Source organism: Pleurodeles waltl, chromosome 2_1, assembly GCF_031143425.1.
Source record: "Pleurodeles waltl isolate 20211129_DDA chromosome 2_1, aPleWal1.hap1.20221129, whole genome shotgun sequence".
NCBI lineage: Eukaryota > Metazoa > Chordata > Amphibia > Caudata > Salamandridae > Pleurodeles > Pleurodeles waltl.
In genome coordinates this window covers 299,966,006-299,984,062 of record NC_090438.1, presented here as the reverse complement: position 1 = coordinate 299,984,062, position 18,057 = coordinate 299,966,006, and the positions used below count along the sequence as shown (strand labels likewise).

Sequence of the window (18,057 nt, the reverse complement as noted above, 5' to 3'; positions counted from 1 at the left end):
CAATATAATCGAATACTCCTGGCGCACTCCAAAGTGACTGCCAACACTTCAAACGTCGGAAGAATCGGGGCATAACACTCCTCTCCGTTCAATTACTCCTTTCTGTACACCCTCCCGGCTTAGTGCAATGTATTTACAGGGTTCATGCAGAAGGGGAGGGTTAGCAAGAGCACAGGCACCTAAAACGACAGTTGTTCTTATTTTAAAAATAAACTACTGTACGCCTGCACCAGTTTCGGTGCATCTCAGAAGGACGATCTGAATACCGGCCAGAACCAGCGGAACGCTTTTCACATGTGCCCGTCCACCAACTCCGCCATCTCATTGGTTGCGAAGGAGCTGCGCGCGCCACTTCCGATGTAAAACGGGGGAGGGGTGGGTGTGGCCATCGTAGCACATGATGCAGCCAAGCAAGGGCACAGCGCGGAAAAGCCTGTCCCAAATCGACGGTGAGTCAGTCTTTAATATGTATTTAGTGCACCCCGGATACGGCTGTGCCACACCCCATCTCCTGATGGAGACTGTCCCCTCCCTGGGTGCAACCACAATAACAAGACGGCACAGGTTACCGGTGGGCGCGGTGCAGCTTTTTTGGGAAGCTGGACATGGGAATGAGCTGGATGCTGTTCACACCAAAAAGCGCTGCGAAGAGACCAAGGCCTCTGTGTCTGTGCGTGCTTTAAGCACAGCTCTCTATGCATTCATTGTCATTGCTTACGCAGTGGGTAGTGCGGTCTATACACAGTTATTTTTGGACCAATGATGGGAAGCAGGTCCACCATGTTTCAGGGTTTCAAATACGACACTAGGAAAAATAATAAAGAACTAGTACCAACTAGGCCAGTAGTTCTGCTTTTTTCGCCAACAGAGAGAGGCACACAAGACCCTGCAGGGCCCCGGGCACACAAGCACATCGCCCGGACGCCACATGGAACAGGAAACTCTCAGCCAGGAGCCTTTCATGCACATAGACCCACAGTGGTTCCCAACCCCAGAAGAGTGGAAATGGTTACAGTCAGTGCTTTAAATGGAAAAAAATAAGTGCAGGTACTCATTACATTGAGCTAGGGGCGTGGCTAGTGGGCGGGGCTAAAGGCAGGTGAGATATGATGATACGAGGATGCTTCTATCTAGTACGCATTTTGCCCATGCATTGCCTTTGATAGTTGTCTCAAAGGTCCCCGTTCCATTGGTTATAACTTGTGTTAGTACAGCCGTGGTGCAGTGTTTTTGCACAGTTATGTTATTTTCATGTGCAGATTTATCGTTGTAATCAGTTCTGTTGTGTTCATGGTTCTCACCTCCATCTGGCTCTTTCTGCCGCACCAAACACCCCAAGATTCCCCCAAGTGCAAATTGGCTCTCTTAACAGTAACATACTCTGGAATGAGGACTCAGCGAGTTGTGACTACTGCTGAAATCTGCTGTGAGTTTGGACGTCACATATTTGCATACTGGTAAACAAATGTCAGAAAATTGAGTAATATTAAATTGGGTATTACTGATACAGACAGTGCTTAGATTTGGCAAACATGAAGCATGAATTGGTATCCGAAAGTAATTTATATGTCTACTCATCCATTCTCTCCAAAAATACATTGCAGATTAGCAGGTACTCACATCAGGCAAAGTGTCAGCTGCAAGGCATGCTTCACAGAATATGAATGTAGAGAAACTGCACAGCCCCTGGAAAGCGCAGTCAGTGAGGCACATTGCTTCGTCCCTTTCTCTCTTATGGCTCACTTTTTATCATAAAAACGCACCTCTCTTTCTCGTTTTTGTCGCTCTCTCTAGTCACCATCTCTATCCGTATTCACATCTCTAGTCTCTCAATTCCTCCCCTGCTCACTTCTGTTTCTCTCCCATTATCTTTTCCTCTTGCTGCCCCACTCGCTACCTCTGTCTCTCTATCTCATTTTCCTTTCAACCCGCCTCTGCTCCTTCCATCTCTACCCCCTCACTCTTCATATTCTCTCACCTTCTTCTCCCTCCTCTCCTGTGGGCAGAAGGCCCCACGGCCGGAGAGCTGGCAGTGGCAGATACTGAGCCCTGCAGGGTCCAGCACATGTGCAGAGTCCAGCAGGGTGGAGGTCAGGAGGAGAGCAATGCTTGGTGGAAAGGTCAGTAGACTTCAACCCAACTCACCTGGGCTCGAAGGAGGCCGCTGAGCCATCTTCACCACCTCATCAATGTCCCAGCAGGCGGGCGGGGCGGGATTTGCAGGGGCAATTGAGTCCGTGGAACGACAGTCAGACCCCAGTGAAAATGGACCTGATTACCTTGGTTCAAACGTGGCCACTCATGCTCAGTGCCTCTCCCCTCCCACTCATTCAAACTGCACACATCAGTGTGCCCTGGCAGCCAATGTCCCATAAAAAGACAACCCAGCATGGAGGCCTGGCAGGGGGCTGGTGAGGACACTGAGAGCTTCCATCTAGGTGGGGATGGTGCAGAAGAGGCCCACTTGCCCCTGCAGCAGGCCTCCAGCAGGTCATTCAGGCCCCATCGGGCCGCTAGCAACTGATAAATAATGCACACAGGAAGCCCCCGGGCCCGGTCTGTCGCTCAGTGCCCACCTTATCGATCTGACCCTGAGTACCGGTACTCTACTTGGGAGTGGAGAAGTGCCGGTACTCAGCTCGGTAAAAATAAGAAGTGCCGGTACTCAGTACCGGTGAGGACCGGCCCATTTAAAGCACTGGTTACAGTATTCACTCTTCTAGGGTTGTGTACCTCTGTAGGTCTATGTGTATGACGCTGCAGCAGGAGGCACAGGCTGATGTTTAACAACGAAGCACAGGAAAATGTGCGACCACCGGAGCTCAGGAGCAACAGCGAGGGAGTTCTTGCCCCTAAGAAAATGTTTCCATTGTCGCCTTCCATATTTTAAAAGTTAGGCAATTCCTCCCCAGACTTCCCCATAGAATGGTACAACACATTTATGGCAGAGTGACCGGCACTGACCGAGTCTCGCTCTGCCTTCAGCCTCATCCCCAGAGCGCTCAGTGCTGCTGTCGTGGACCTCATGCATACAGCCCGACCCCTAAAGGTAACTTCCCAGTATGCGCTGTACGACACTGAACGCATTACCGACTTCGATTACCTCGACGGTTCTTGCACACACTGTTGACAAATAAATCATTGTTTCTGCCTGTAAAGTTACTTTAAAGTCTGTTTTTTAAATAGTGCTGGTGCTAACTACCCACCACATATAAGCCCCTAACTCGCACATATTCACACTCAGATTTGTTCTCTATCTTTCGCCCCATTCTCACACTCTCATGCTGCCATAAGAGACTGTCAAATTAGTGTTGTGTAAAAAAGACAGAGTACTATTTCCACAACACTATCTGTCAAAAAGCGGCAGAGGTACCAAAAGAATCGCGGCCCCCATGCTGGTGAGTCCCCCCGCCAGACACTGGCACACATTAACCACTGACTGTACATCAGGGTAGCCCTGACGCGCCTCTATTGAACAGTGAGTGACGTGCTCCATGGCAGCACATGGTGCTGTGCATCAAGCCGCTGGATGATGCAGTTCAGGGCCATGGGATGTAGGCATTAAGGGGGCACTGTGATTTGCAGGAAGGACAGGGTCCGCTTTAGAGCAGTGCCACCGGTGCCCTGCCAACTTTCAGGCAATAACAATGTCAAGGTAACAAGATAACTTGTGATTAATGTTCCTGCTAGACAGATTGGAATTTTGCCTAGTGCCATTTTGACTCGCTATGAAGTAGCACAGAGGGTGCCTGCTGCAAAAAAAACAGATCTGTATTTTATGTGGATAGCAGAGTGGATCAGTCAGTCAGCCTTTGCTAAGCTACCGCCCTGGGTGTGGGCGTAGATAAATTTGGCGCCCTTACTGACACCCCCCTTCCTCCACGGACTAGGACACAAATATCCCTGGACCACTCCCAGCTCACCTAAATCACTGATAGTTTAGCTGCCTCATCAATACCATGGTTTTGTTGGTGTGTGTCTGTCAGAAGGTGAAGGGAGGAGGCTAAAGGGGTGTTAAAAACATAGCCCGCTGTATGATAATGAAGGACTAAAACACCTTAAACTGGCGAATCAGACAGAAACTAACACGCATTGACAAGCACAAAGCTAGAGCAAGACGAGACGGGAGCTTCCGTTGGCATAACCTTAAGGCACACAGCTCCATGCGTCCCTCAGAATATTGGCACCTTGGGCCTGGGCTCAGCTCGCCCATGCTAAGGGCCGAACCTGCCCTGGGACTAGTAAAGACAGCCTTTGCCAGGGCTTTAAAACAAATGAAAGCCACCAGTACTTAAGCCGTCCCTAAGTAAGGTTACAGGGTGAGGTCAAAACCTGTATGAGCAAATGGACATCTATCTAGATACTACAAAAGATAATAACCTTATATTCTGTAAAACAAAGAGGGCCACTTGAAACCTTCCTTCTAAAGTACTGGAGTATTTTGCATTGGACGGTTGGGAAGCTATTTGCAGGTAGCTATCATATTTTAAAATGGTTGGTTTTGTACTGACACTGATGCGCATAGGTGGCAAAAATAAGTAACCGAGACAAACAACATGCAGGAATACACGTACACGTTTTATTTCCAAGAGAAGCTACTCGTATATTTAGCCAGTTGCTGCATTTTTGTCCATTCGCATTTTACTAAGATTTTTAAAGCACAAAAGCACACGTTCCAAAAGTCAACGTTCTGCTGGCTAAAATGCCAAAACAAACTGATGATGTCACACGAGTCATGGGACACTTGGCTAGCCATGCACTTATATAGAAGCATGGGAAATAGAAAGAAACATACATTGTTTTGTTTTGATTTTTAAAATGTGATTTGTTTTTGGTTTGCAACTTTAAATTCAATTTTATTTTACAACACACATTCTGAACAAGATGCGTGACGGCTCCTTTTGGAATGTTAGATTTAGTATTCAGATTTCATTAACGAATTGAAGGTCTCCAGGCAGTAAAATGTTCCAATGGGAAGTGAAATAAAGAAGAAATGAAGTGTAACCATCAGGGAATGCACTGTCCGACACATGCGAATTACGTGATGCTTCTATTTTTTTCTAACATTCCACCAAGGACAACACTAAAAGCAAATTTAGCGTAATAAAGTAGTTCGACTCCATTCTACCGTACGCCGCTTGCTCAGCCATTTGCAAAGTCAACAACTTCACCTAGAACACCCACGTCCCTTGTTCTTGTATATCCAAAAGGAATTGGCATATGAATGTCTTGCACAGTTTTTAGAAAACCAAACCTAACAAACATTGACAAAGCCAATAGGTTTAGCCTTGGGAAGCTAGTGTGATGGTTAAAGCTCTTTTTATTTTTAACAACCACATGCTTGCAATAAAAAAAAAATTAAAACATAAATATTGCATATCATTTTAATTAGACAATATGGGTGCTTCCAAGCAGGTGTAGAAACACCTTTTCGCTTTAATGCAGATCACAGGACAACAGTATTATGTTTGCACAGAAAGAGGTACTTCTGACTTTGAACTACCGTAGCCTGAGGATAGCGCTCAATCATAGAAGGCTGATGAAAACAATAGTAAGGATCAAGAATGTAAATAAAATGCATTGGAAAAATAAAGTACTGGCCTGTTCACACTGGTACTGAAGTGTGCTTCTTTCTAGGTTTATGTGCTATTGGCTCAAGCAGGTTGACCTACTGCTCAATGCTCTATGCTGTGGTCGTCCAAGCAGAATGTGAATCACAATTGGACAGGTGGATAAACAGCGCAGACTCAAAGCCCCCCGTTTATTTGTATATACACGCTTTCGTATTAAAGATTTTGTTTCTATACATGATGCTGGCGAGAGAGCTAATGCGAACTTAAAAATACTGGGATCAAAGTAGTTCAGTTATTTGGCAAAGAGATCTTGCATTGGAAGGTAAGAGCAGCCGTGGAAAGCATCTTATCATCATCCCCACACACTAATGGACAAGTGCCCTTTTCCAGATGGATAAAAGGGCTTCTATGTCACAAGATTTAGTTTTCAACGAGGGGACAGCAATTAGCTTTCCAACACAAGTTCCAGTTATATTCTCGGAAAAGGTGTAGGTGTATCAGGCAATCCTGAAGTGAATCTCTGAAACTTTAAGATTTCAGTTCTTCTAAGTCTTGTACAATATCCATGCACATTACTTTTCCGCAGCAGCAAATCCAGTATGTGTATTAAGGAAAATGTGATGCAGTTCAAAAATAGATTTGAAGCCAGAGCTCTATTCCCTGAAAGCTTTGATGAAGATTCAGGGTAAGCCATCATCTTCGCAGGTGGTGGCCTATGCTGAGAATGCCATGATATAGTCTATTGTTGGGAACAATTCTCATTCACAAGTCTTCAGATACAGGTTTTACACAAGCCTGGATATCTCCTATCTTCAGAAAAATGCAAGAAAAAGAAGATGGCTATGTTGGCCCAAATCCTGACTAGACACAAACTAACAATTAGAAGGGTGAGTGGGTAGCTGAGGGATGTGGTGGAACGGTCAAGGGCAGAAGTAGTGAATTTCAGGGCAGTTAGAAGGAATGAAAAATCAGTATGACTTAGTCGATTAAAAAGAGTTGCTGCAAGCACTGCTATGCACTCTCAACCATATGCCCTTTGAAACTTCTATGACCCTTAAATAGTGAAGCTGGTACAACAATTTCCAAATAAACACTTTCTTCATTGCATTCTAGGAGCTCCTGGGATGTCTCATCTCCAACTCCTACACAAACTGCACCTGTAAGATGTCAACACAAGTCACTGATCACAGTCACTAGCTAAGATGACGGTTATATATTCATCATCTTATTATATGGATTGCCTATGGTGAGTTAGTTATCTTTTGTTTATACCACAATGAGGTTGCATGTGCTGTGTTAATAATGTAAAGTCTAATAAAATTCTTAAAGAAAATGTGTCTTACATTGAAGTAAATGGATTTGAGGAAGCTCATTAACACTTTTTTCATAACACTAATCTTTTTGTTAGTGCAATACCTACTTTAGATGTATTTACAATAATCTCTTTGTCCCCGCCAATTGCTTTAAAGGCCCTCTGCATTGCACCTTAAGCAATGTTCCTACAATAAGTTATGTTTCTCTGAGCTTGGACGTTGCTTGTGCTCAAAAGCCCAGCATCAGACTGGGTCATCTCAATTCTACAAATCTCTCCTGGGAGGTTCTTTTTTCTTTACACAAGCTACAAAACAATAGAACTCTTTCCAGCATGGAATTGTAAAATGCAAAACCACCTCTCTTTCTGGAAATATATTAAATATTGGTTATCGTCTGCCTCAAACGTGTGATGCAACCCTATCCATCTGATGCATTTCCAGGACAGTCTTGGTGCACATCCAAACTTGACCACTCATTTGAAAATTGAACAAATTTAGATACTTGGACAGGGTATTAAGGAGAGAGAACTTCCAAGATGCTTACTGTTCGCTTGCACTGTATGGTTGTGTGCTGCAATGTGATTTTTACCACACAGTGTATGCTTTCATGGCAGACAATATGTAGATTAAGGGCCTGATTCAGATATTGGCAGCTGAGTTAATCCGTCTCAACGGTGACGGATATCTCGTCCAGCAATATCTAAATCCCATTACACCCTATGGGATTTAGATATTGGCAGACGGAGTATCTGTCACCATTGTGACTGAATAACTTGTCCGCCAATATTTAAATCAGGCCTTAAATTATTCACTATGCCCACAGCCCTGTAGCCATAGTAAACAGATTACTATCTACTATAATACACCTGTTTGCGAGCACCACTGGCTCACAAGGCCTCAACTAGAGGACATTACATTTTTTTTAAACAAAAATGTGTCAGTGCTAACACTATAAAATACTATTGGTTCAGATTACTGTATAGAGTTGTCAGCTCAATAGCAGCTTCACCTTTCTATTTCTATTAATGTTTATGGCCTCCTGTGTGCTCATAACCTCTTTGGTGCTAATAACCAGAAAAGGTATGAGTGGATGGCCCGGACGGATCCGCCACTCCTACTGAGGGGGTCCTGACTGTACAGAAAATTAAGCAATATTACCAGATTACTAAAGTATATATCAATAAAGAAGCAAACCTGAAAAATTAAAATGTTAACGTTTTGTAAATGTGAAGAAAAGTTGAAATAGTGGGCTAAAGATTATGTTCTTCTCTTTAGCTTGATTTGGGGAAGGAGGTGAAGTACAGCATACAGTTTGGGGACCTCAGCCGAAGCACTGACAAAGCTAGCATGATTTAGCAGTAAAAGAGGCAGCCCTGTCCTAGCATAACCATTTGTCTTTTACAATTGAAAAACAGATTTTGCAAACCTCCAACGGTCTCATTAAAATTACGTTTTTTTAGATTTGTGAATTCATTAAAATATTTTATTATTTGTCTTTTTGTTTGGTGTATACCTGTTTCTGTAGTTTCTCTGTATTCTGTTGAGATCCTAAAGGTAGAAATTACTTAGGCCATGTACAATCCAGTTAACAGACCCCTTGCTAAGAATGACACAACCATACCTGTTCTTGAAAAGAGCTTGTAAGGCAGAGTGAGGATAGTTTGACCCCTTTCAAGACTACAGGCAATTCTCCTTGTCTATCACGATGGCCTTCCTTACGAGCAAACTTCCATTCTACACTGTCATAGCTTTACTCCAGACCTCTCTCTGTTTTATCCTAGTAGAAATGCAAGGGTGCTTTCAGCTGGCAAACCATGCCCGGTGACTCAGTCATAAACCATCAGTTGGGTGCGCATAGAGGAAACTGCATTTCTACTTGTATTCAGCACTGTCCACACAACACGATAATAAGGTAAAAATGGCACAAAGTTTACTCAGTGCACTAATTCGGAGGAGATTAAAAAGTTAAAACAGAAGCCAATAATGATCTGTGGGATAGGACGACTAATAGGCAAAAATACTGGTGCTTATAATCCACATCTTAGCGACCTCTCAAGGAGCAGAAGCTGCGCATGTATGTGAAGCTTAGCAGAGAAAGAGTTTAACCATAAGAATAACAGATCATCAGAATCAACTCTGAGGAGGATGTCCACCTTCCTGGACACAATACCTGCGGAGTAAACGTTGTTGCGTAATCTCGGAGGCTGCTTTAAAGATATTCTATTCTACATGAGATGCCAAAAGCAGATTGGTACAAGATGTTTCAAAAACATTCTGGATAGGATATGGCTTCCTTGATTTATTAACCGCTCGGCACAATACCATATGTGGAAAAAATGAAGTATACTGTAGGGGCTTCCGTAACACCAGGTTACAGTATTACTGCGGCATTACGAGTTACTACCCTACTGTCCAGTATAGAATGGGGATTAACATGCAAGAATAGGTGTTTTCACACCCAGTCCCGCATGTGAACCATTCATTCTCAGCAGTTTAAAGAGGACAAAGTCCTCTGGGTAGGACCTTGTGGAGTTGACCCTGGTAATTCTTCATCCGTGAATACTAGGTTGCTCTGTTGGCCATTTACAACAAAGGCAGACTTACTGGCCCTCTCATAATGAGGGTTTCAGTATCTTAACATCTGCTATGCACATATGCAAGGCGGTGACTCCCAAAGACCCACTGTTTAGAAGAAAGAGGCGGCTGGTACTCTTATCTTTTTTCCAAGGGGTAAAGTAAGCAGTACTATTTCAGGAAAGAAGAATGTTTGTTAGTTCAACCTTCAACATAATGATAAGCAACTGATGTAGTACCATTCAAATTAGGATAAGTAGTCAGCAGTAAGCGAGGGAGTCATTTTATGACAAAAGTAACATGTGCCACTGTTCACATGCAGTAAGAGTTATTTTCGATTAAGTGACACATGGATGCATACGTTTATACAGGTGAATAGGTGGGTACATGCATGTAGTGCCTCTCCTAAGTGGGTTTGTTGTCCCATATACTCCTATCACCATTCTCAAAGATTTGCACCACTGAACTTTTTGTTGTTGTTGTGTTGTGTAAGACTCACCTAACAAGCACTGACAAAGCCAAAAGATCCAACTCATGAATAAAAGTACCCCTTTTGTGTCCTTGATGGGTTTAGGCATTAAACAGCTTGTCAAACATCACCCTGTCACTCACTGTATCTTTTCAACCAACCACCAACTCATTCTTTTCATTCATTCTCTGGCACAGCTGCAATAAAGCACACACAAACTCAACAACAGGTGAAAGATATACTAAAAGAATACAAGCAGAACAAACATGCTGCAATCTAAACAGTGGGCATTTGCTTGAAATAACAAAACTAAACACAGCAGTGGGAATCCATCCTACAATGGTATCGTACATAGTTTATAGTTGTTTTAAAGTTCCGACATGTCTGCCTCAGCCTCATTTAGAACCAATGTGTTGCCATCTTGAATTGGCAAAACAATGATATACCATTGACCACTGCATTCTAGAATGGTGCGAGGAACTGACTACATTGGATGCGGCGCACTGCAGATGAAAGGAGTGGCAAGCAAGTGACCCATTAGCACTGCCTCGAAAGCTGTTGTGTCCTCTTAAGAAAAAATAATAATAAGAGGATAAGCAAATGAATGACTGTAGATCTATAAAACAAGAACATTAAAAACTAAAGAGTTTAAGGCCTAAATATAGGTGAACAAGCCCTGAAATGGAAGCATGGTCATTTTCAAGTGGACTGATGTGGACTGAACCACAGCTCCATGCAGAATATTGTCATGGATGGAAGCAGAATGTAAATGTCAGACAGACCAAAGGCAGAACAGAGCTGATGCAAAGACCATCTATGTATATAGATATATATTAATGTATATGGATGATTGTATTATTTATTTATTGTTATTACAAGAGTCTGACAAACAGAAAGAGTATTCTTAGCAAGAAATACTACAGAGCAAATCTTCTACCCAAAGAGTTTGTCAGAGGCAGTAACCAACACCAAAATCCTTCCCTGCAAAGATAATCAGTGTCACTTCATGCAACAACATAACTATCTGTAGGCTTTAATAGAGAGGAATAACAATCCACCAATAAATGCCTTTTGACTTTACTATTTGCTTCCCACAATCAGTATGTCAGGCCTACTGCCTTTATCAAAACTTTTTATAATAAACAGATCAGTCCCATGGCATCTGATGTGTGTTTTCTTTGTGGCCCAATCAGGCCTATAGCTGTTATCCATGGCTTGTCACTGTACTGAGTGCAAGCTTTCACACAGGGCAACCACCAGGCATACAATCTTAAAATTACAAATGTAAGTACAATTTCAGTTGGGAAATAAAAATACTGTCTCTCCAAACAGATCCTAGTGAGGATTATCGTAGTACATACCTTCCATCCCCATGGTTTGTTTGGTTGGGTCACCAACATCTTTCCCTACTACTTTAATCTGTGAGTTCCATTTAACAAAATACCTTACTACAGGCTTTAGCAAAGTGTAATAACAATCAATTTTTAATGGCATACTGCCTTTAACACACTTTACCCAATAAGTTGATCAGGCCTACTGGCTTTGTCATAATATTTCATAGTAAACAGATCAAACTTATGGAACTTGGCATGACTTTTCTCAATCAATCTATAAGTCCTATATCTTTTACTTTTGGCTTTACACCTTAACTAACACAGGCCTATTCAATGAATGAATGAATAAATACAATTTGTAAAGGTCAAAGCTACTCCAATGGAATGTCTCAGCACTATCTAACCTTGATCAGAAAAAGCCACCCACAGTCAGTCCAGCATTAAAAAAATGCATTTTTAATTCTTCCCTGAAAGGGGACTCGCCCTAGATTGAGCGCCAACAGAAAAGAAGCTTGTGTGACACAAGCTTCTTTTCTTTTAGTGCTCACTCCAGGCCAGCACGAAGACAGAACAATCTGATGAGACAAAACTTAGAAATCTTAACAAATAAAGTTGTGGGCGAGCGGAGAGTTCTAGAGGGGACATACTGGAGGATTCTCCTGATCAGGTAGCTAGGGTCCCAAATGTAGAAACCACAGTGAATGATGGTTAAAGCTTTAAACAGAATATTTTATTGATGGGTAGAAAAACCAGTTCCCTAAAATGAGAAGAATCAGATTCTCGCCAAGATAAACCCAAAATAAGCTGGGCCAATTCTTAAAATCAGCCACACCGAAATGGAGGCAATTTTAGTAGTCCAGCCTCAATGTTATCAAAGCATGGACTACTGTCCTACAGGCCTCGTCTGTTAAAAAAGCCCAAGAATTTCCTGACTGAACTCAGCAGGCCAAAAGAAGTCACAGCCATTGACCTAATCTGGGTGTCCATGGATAGGTTTTCATCTACTCCCAGACTCAGAGCTGTCAATGTTGGTGAAAGGAAGGAAGGAATGGCCCATGCTCCAAAGGTCTCTAGCTTTGCTCAGCACGAGAATTTCAAGTTTGTCAGCTTTGCATTGAAGATAGTTCTTGCACATTTAATGCAGGGCATCATTCAAACCGGTAACAAAAGAAGACATTTTCTGGGAAGTCAAATGATTGAAGGTGATAAGCAGTTAGATATCACCAGCATATGATATGGTTGCCACCCCACAGGATTCAATTAAAGTAGTTAGCGGGGACATGTAGATATTAAACGGGGTAGGGCCAGAGGAAATGCCCTGTGTTACTGTGTGGAATTCAACATACGCTTTTCACAATAAATATGTAAGGCCTAGTGCCTTATAATAACATTGCATTGATAAACAGATTAGTGCTGTAGTCATGGTCACTGGCATGCGACCATAACCAAATGAGTGCTGCTTTAGTGAATATAAGCTTTGCCATAAGCGAAAAAGTACAATTCAAGCTGATTTCTTTAGAAGAAACTCACAAATTCTGCATAATCAGCGGAACCAACATGTGGATGGAGTCTAAGCCCTTTTCTGAGTAATACTTTGAAAGCTATTTTTTGTTTATCACATAAGGTCAGGCCACAGATCCGCTATCTAGCCAAACCTAAAATTCTGTACTGATTGGTGAAGCTCTGCACATCCAATACTGCTCTCAAACACACAACTGAACTCTGAAGTATAACGTTAATGATAGAAGGGGAGGGTGCTGGGTCTGGATCAAAGCAATATATTCCTCATGACTGTCCTCTTCCCACCTTTGGTTCTGCCAAAGGAAAACAAAAACCATAAGTTATCTACCTGTTTAGACACGTTGACAGCATTACAGGGCTATTTTGTGCCCCAGAAATATAGAGTCTTAACCCCTTGTAAGCTTGCCATTTTATGTGTTTTAGTAAGACTTCTCTAGGCAGCCATGCTGCTGCTGGCTCAGGCAGCTGGATGTACAAACAAAATAATCAAACCTGCCTGGAGGGGAAGCACTTGCTTCTGTAGAAGCACCCAACTTCTGTCCAATCAAAACATGTGCTCCTCTCCACAAACATGTGGAGAGAGCCAAAGCCCCTCTTCTGTGGTACTCCTGAAAGCTCTTTTTTAGGTTGTTCAAATAAGGTCCGCACATAGGGGGTCATTCCGACCCCGGCGGGCGGCGGGCACCGCCCACTGGGCGGAAACCGCCCAAACACCGCCCCGCGGTCAGATGACCGCGGGGGGCATTCCGACTTTCCCGCTGGGCCGGCGGGCGATCTGCAAAAGATCGCCCGCCGGCCCAGCGGGAAAGCCCCAGCAAAGATGAAGCCGGCTCCGAATGGAGCCGGCGGATTTGCTGAGGTGCGATGGGTGCAGTGGCACCTGTCGCGATTTTCAGTGTCTGCCAAGCAGACACTGAAAATCTTGCTGGGGCCCTGTTAGGGGGCCCCTGCACTGCCCATGCCAGTGGCATGGGCACTGCAGGGGCCCCCAGGGGCCCCACAACACCCGTTCCCGCCAGCCTCTTCCTGGCGGTGTAAACCGCCAGGAACAGGCTGGCGGGAAGGGGGTCGGAATCCCCATGGCGGCGCTGCTTGCAGCGCCGCCGTGGAGGATTCCCTGGGGCAGGGGAAAACCGTCGGGAAACCGCCGGTTTCCCTTTTCTGACCACGGCTTTACCGCCGCGGTCAGAATTGCCCCTGAAGCACCGCCAGCCTGTTGGCGGTGCTTCCTCCGTCCCCGGCCCTGGCGGTCCATGACCGCCAGGGTCGGAATGAGGCCCATAGACAGCTAAGCAGTCAAGCCAGCCCAGAAAACTAAAATAACTTTGTAATGGAGTTGTGATGTTTAAGAGTTTTTTTTCCATTAAATGCTACAGAACTATAGATGAAATCAAGCATGTTTTGTGATGATATTCAAGGTGTTTGAGAGCAGAATGGGGAGTACGAAGCAGTGAGAGGTGTATGGAAATAAGGGTGTCCCGCGTTTGCAGGGAATAGTACAAATATCTGATTGAACCCTATTGCACAGTAGGAGGAGCATAGCAGGAGGTATACAGGAGGGGGATTTGCTATCTATTTACTGTAATATTGAACAACTTGAAGAACATTTAAAGGGAAACATCATGGCTGTAAGTGCAGTGAAAAAGTGTGGGTCTCTAAGAGGGCAGTGGCCTGCATAATAGAGGGCACGGCCTAAACATGTAAAGTACATTTCTGTGATTCCCACAGCGTGCCATCCAACCAGTATTTTGGTTCCTCACTGTGCTTTCAGTTATTGCATCTAGATATATATTGCAACATCTGACATATACCTAAAACCAGCCAGGACTCTTGGATTCGTCACTGGTTATTAGCTGTTATGAGTAACAACAATGATTTTAGCGTAAATAATATTGAAAATGTTTCACATTTGAAATTGTGAGGGTATGAATTTAGCATTAATGAGGACTATGAAAGTGACAGAGGTCTACAGTGTGTCTCAATCACTCCTCTTGTGTTCACTCTGTTAGACATGTACGTACTTTTTCCCCTTGTCTCCTGCATCTGCCTATCAGACCCCTCAGCATTTCTCTACAGCACCCTCTTCTTACTGTCTCCCGAATGCACTTCCACACATCGCCTTCCCTTCACCCCCCCAAACACACAACGCACCCCCTTCACCTGTAAGCCCGGCATTTTGCCTTGACAATTGTGTATTTCCGTCACAAATATTTGTACAGATTCACAATTGCAACTGAAATACGTAACCGCTGCTCTGTTCGCTCTACAGGGAGGCCAATGATTGAATGATCATGTATTCTGAACACCTGTTTGAGCAACTGACAGGCACTGTGAGGAACTTGTGCTGCCTTCAGCCTGAACTCCAGGGCCTCAGTCACAGGCCGCTATAAAATACACGGAGGGGACTCAGCCGACCGTATATACTGTGCACGTCTAATATGCTAAACAAGGAAAAATGGAACACAATATCCTGGAAATAGTTAACACCATCTGTGAATGTAATATTAGGAAAATGTTAAAAATAGATGGAAACCAATTTTATGACATGGATTACAGAATCGTTTTTGCATTCAAATCGATCAGTGTTTTTGCCGTTCTGGAGAAGGACATCTTTCAATGTCTGTTGTTAATTACTATCGAGTCTGCGGCTCGGACTGGCCCGGCCCACTTAAAGTCCCCGGAGACATGATTCTCCCTTACGGAAATCATCACTTTGGTGTTAATCACGTGGGCCCCGCCTGAAATATGCTACTTTAACCACCGCTTAGTAGTATTTCTTCCTGTGACCTCGCAGCACAAACATTTTGTTTCTTCTTTATGTCTTATGCTTTTTTACCAAAGTTTTGCTGGCGGCCCTTTCTCTGAGCTCGGCAGCTTTCACCTGTCTCGTGACGAACCAACATAAAACATGGCATTATTCGGTACAGGTTTCCGCCGAGCTCTTTTTATTCCTGAGGCAAATATGTGGTTAGCGCGCAGCAGGTCACGCGCGGAACTGTTTGCATCTTCGATCCGTGACGGATGCCTGCCTTCCAGTTCTTGCTGCTGTCTGCGCTTTATTTGCGCTTTATTTCTGCATTTCCCTTCCTCAAGATTCTTCGTTCTGCGGCTGAATTTGACTCGTTTCAGTGCTAGGCCTCTCCTTTCAAGCCGCGTTTCTAATTTACTGCATGTGGATCTCAACCCAGGTCCCTACGCATGTCAAAAATAATTTTAAAAAAACTCAGGCAGATTCACTCCTAGCTACAACAAGCCAAAAACACGACCACGGTCCTGTTTGGGATGCTGCAGGTTTCTCGAACATGCGCTGGCAGGATTCACTCAACTCTCTCTTCGCCGTCGCTCTTAGGAGGAGTCTTACAGCATCGCTTTTCCAACGCCATTTAACCTAAAGTCTCAGCACTTCTGAATATCTACGCCCGACCACTATGTCAACCACACCACTAGCCTAGAAAATTCAAGAAAACTGTATATATTTTGTGCCACTAAGTTATTCCTTTATGTAGTGCAGTCTCTAATTCCTGTTCCCTATACTTTCTTTTATTACGAGCTAGATAGACAGACAATTATGTGGGCACTATTAGAGATGATTTTGGTTCCACCCACATATTGGGAGCCACAAATCCAAGTTTTAATTGGGCAGAAGTTGTGTGCTTTTAAAAAACAAATACTTGCCTTCCACATAGCTTTGGTCATTGTGTTTATAAATCCAGTTGACAGAACTTGACAGAACTTGATCTTACAGGGGCACACACATGTGTCTGCAATGCTATTAAAATGTCTTAAATAACTAGATAATGTATGTTCTTCTCTGGCAGCAGCACAGGTGGGTGGAAGCCAGTAATTACCTACATGGTCTTTTAGGTCTAGATTGAAAGTGGAGCTGCCACCTGACCATGTAATCTACACCAATGCTATTCTACAGTTCTTTGCTTCCACACAAATACATACTCATTATCATCATTAACATGCCATGTACTTATAATGCTTCACATTCCCATACAGCACTCTTTTACAGCCAGGCATAAGGGTGGGGCCAATGCTTGTTGCTGTATAAAACAACTAAGTGAATCAGTATGTTTCTATAGATCTCCATGCACTACTCTTCTGTTGATTCAGCAGAAGCCACCTTGTTCATGGGGCTTGCACCTTCTCTCCTTCTCTGTCAGCTCTGGGGTCGGTCCTGTCCACAGTCCCTGGTACCCCTCTGAGCCCCACAGCAACCTACATCTGAGCACTGCTTACCTAACCACCCCTAGTGAAAAATGAGAGAAAATGTATGTCACTGAACAATAATGTGCATGTCTACTATATATTCGTCTATGTAGACATATATACTTACATATTGAAGATTCGAATTAATTAACTTTATTAAAGCTAACAATGCTATTTATGCATATAACTCTATATATATTTTTTTCTTCCATTAGATGACATGACTATGTGACTTCAGTATATCAAGCATCCAATATTCAATTAATTTAAGAACCTGGCTGCTTAAATTAGACTTTTGCTGTCCTTTATCAATGGGAATGGCCCTGAAGAAGGTGACCTGTAATCTCTAGGAACACCGAAACGCACGTAGGCCGTTGGTTCCCACAGCATATATTTGTTGTAGCGACACAATTTGGACCTGCTCTTTTTCAAATATAGATTATCTCTGTATCATACTATCAGAGTTTGAGTATTGTTTTTCTGTTTTTTATATGTTTTTATATGTCTGTATTTATTGTATTTATCATGTATTAGTCTCTCCATGTTTTTACATGTGTAAGTTAAATACTTGGCTCCATTGTAATATATTGTCTTTTGTCGCCTAGTCTGACTGTGGTGTGTCTGATTTAGGATTAGAGTTTCATTTATTTATAACACATATAAGTCACAATAATATGTTTATTCACACTCTTCTATTAAAGGTTTTCTAATTGTGAACTTGTTCTTTGTTCTTTCCTGTTATTATTTGATTTTGTACAGCAGCCGGGTATCATTTTTCTTGGAATGACCTTAATTTATTAGCTTGCTTTTATAAGTCTGATAAGGATTTAATTCTGAAGTTTAGTATATCTTCAGATATTATATTACAGTTGTAGCTCATGTTGTAATTTCTCCCACTGGGTACATCACAAACAGGGATGGGGACATATGGGATGGACAGGAGAGATGGTAGTGAGACAAAAGCCAGGTTGAGGATCGGATCCTTCCAGGGCCTAAATGGCCCTAGAAGAAGAGAAGACGGCCGTGTGCAGAAACCATTAGACTGTTTGGCAATCTGC

The 18,057-nt window shown here is 43.2% G+C and overlaps 1 protein-coding gene and 1 long non-coding RNA gene across 7 annotated transcripts in view; one reads left to right on the top strand and one right to left on the bottom strand.

The window, feature by feature from the left end:
* Positions 1-18,057, bottom strand: part of MBNL3 (muscleblind like splicing regulator 3) — a 525,152-nt gene that overhangs the window by 377,000 nt on the left and 130,095 nt on the right. The gene's annotated exons all lie outside the window — the stretch shown is intronic.
* Positions 397-17,369, top strand: LOC138258773 (uncharacterized). Its single transcript, XR_011198562.1, has 3 exons — positions 397-449; positions 6,687-6,819; positions 17,215-17,369. It is a non-coding gene; the product is annotated as an uncharacterized lncRNA (long non-coding RNA).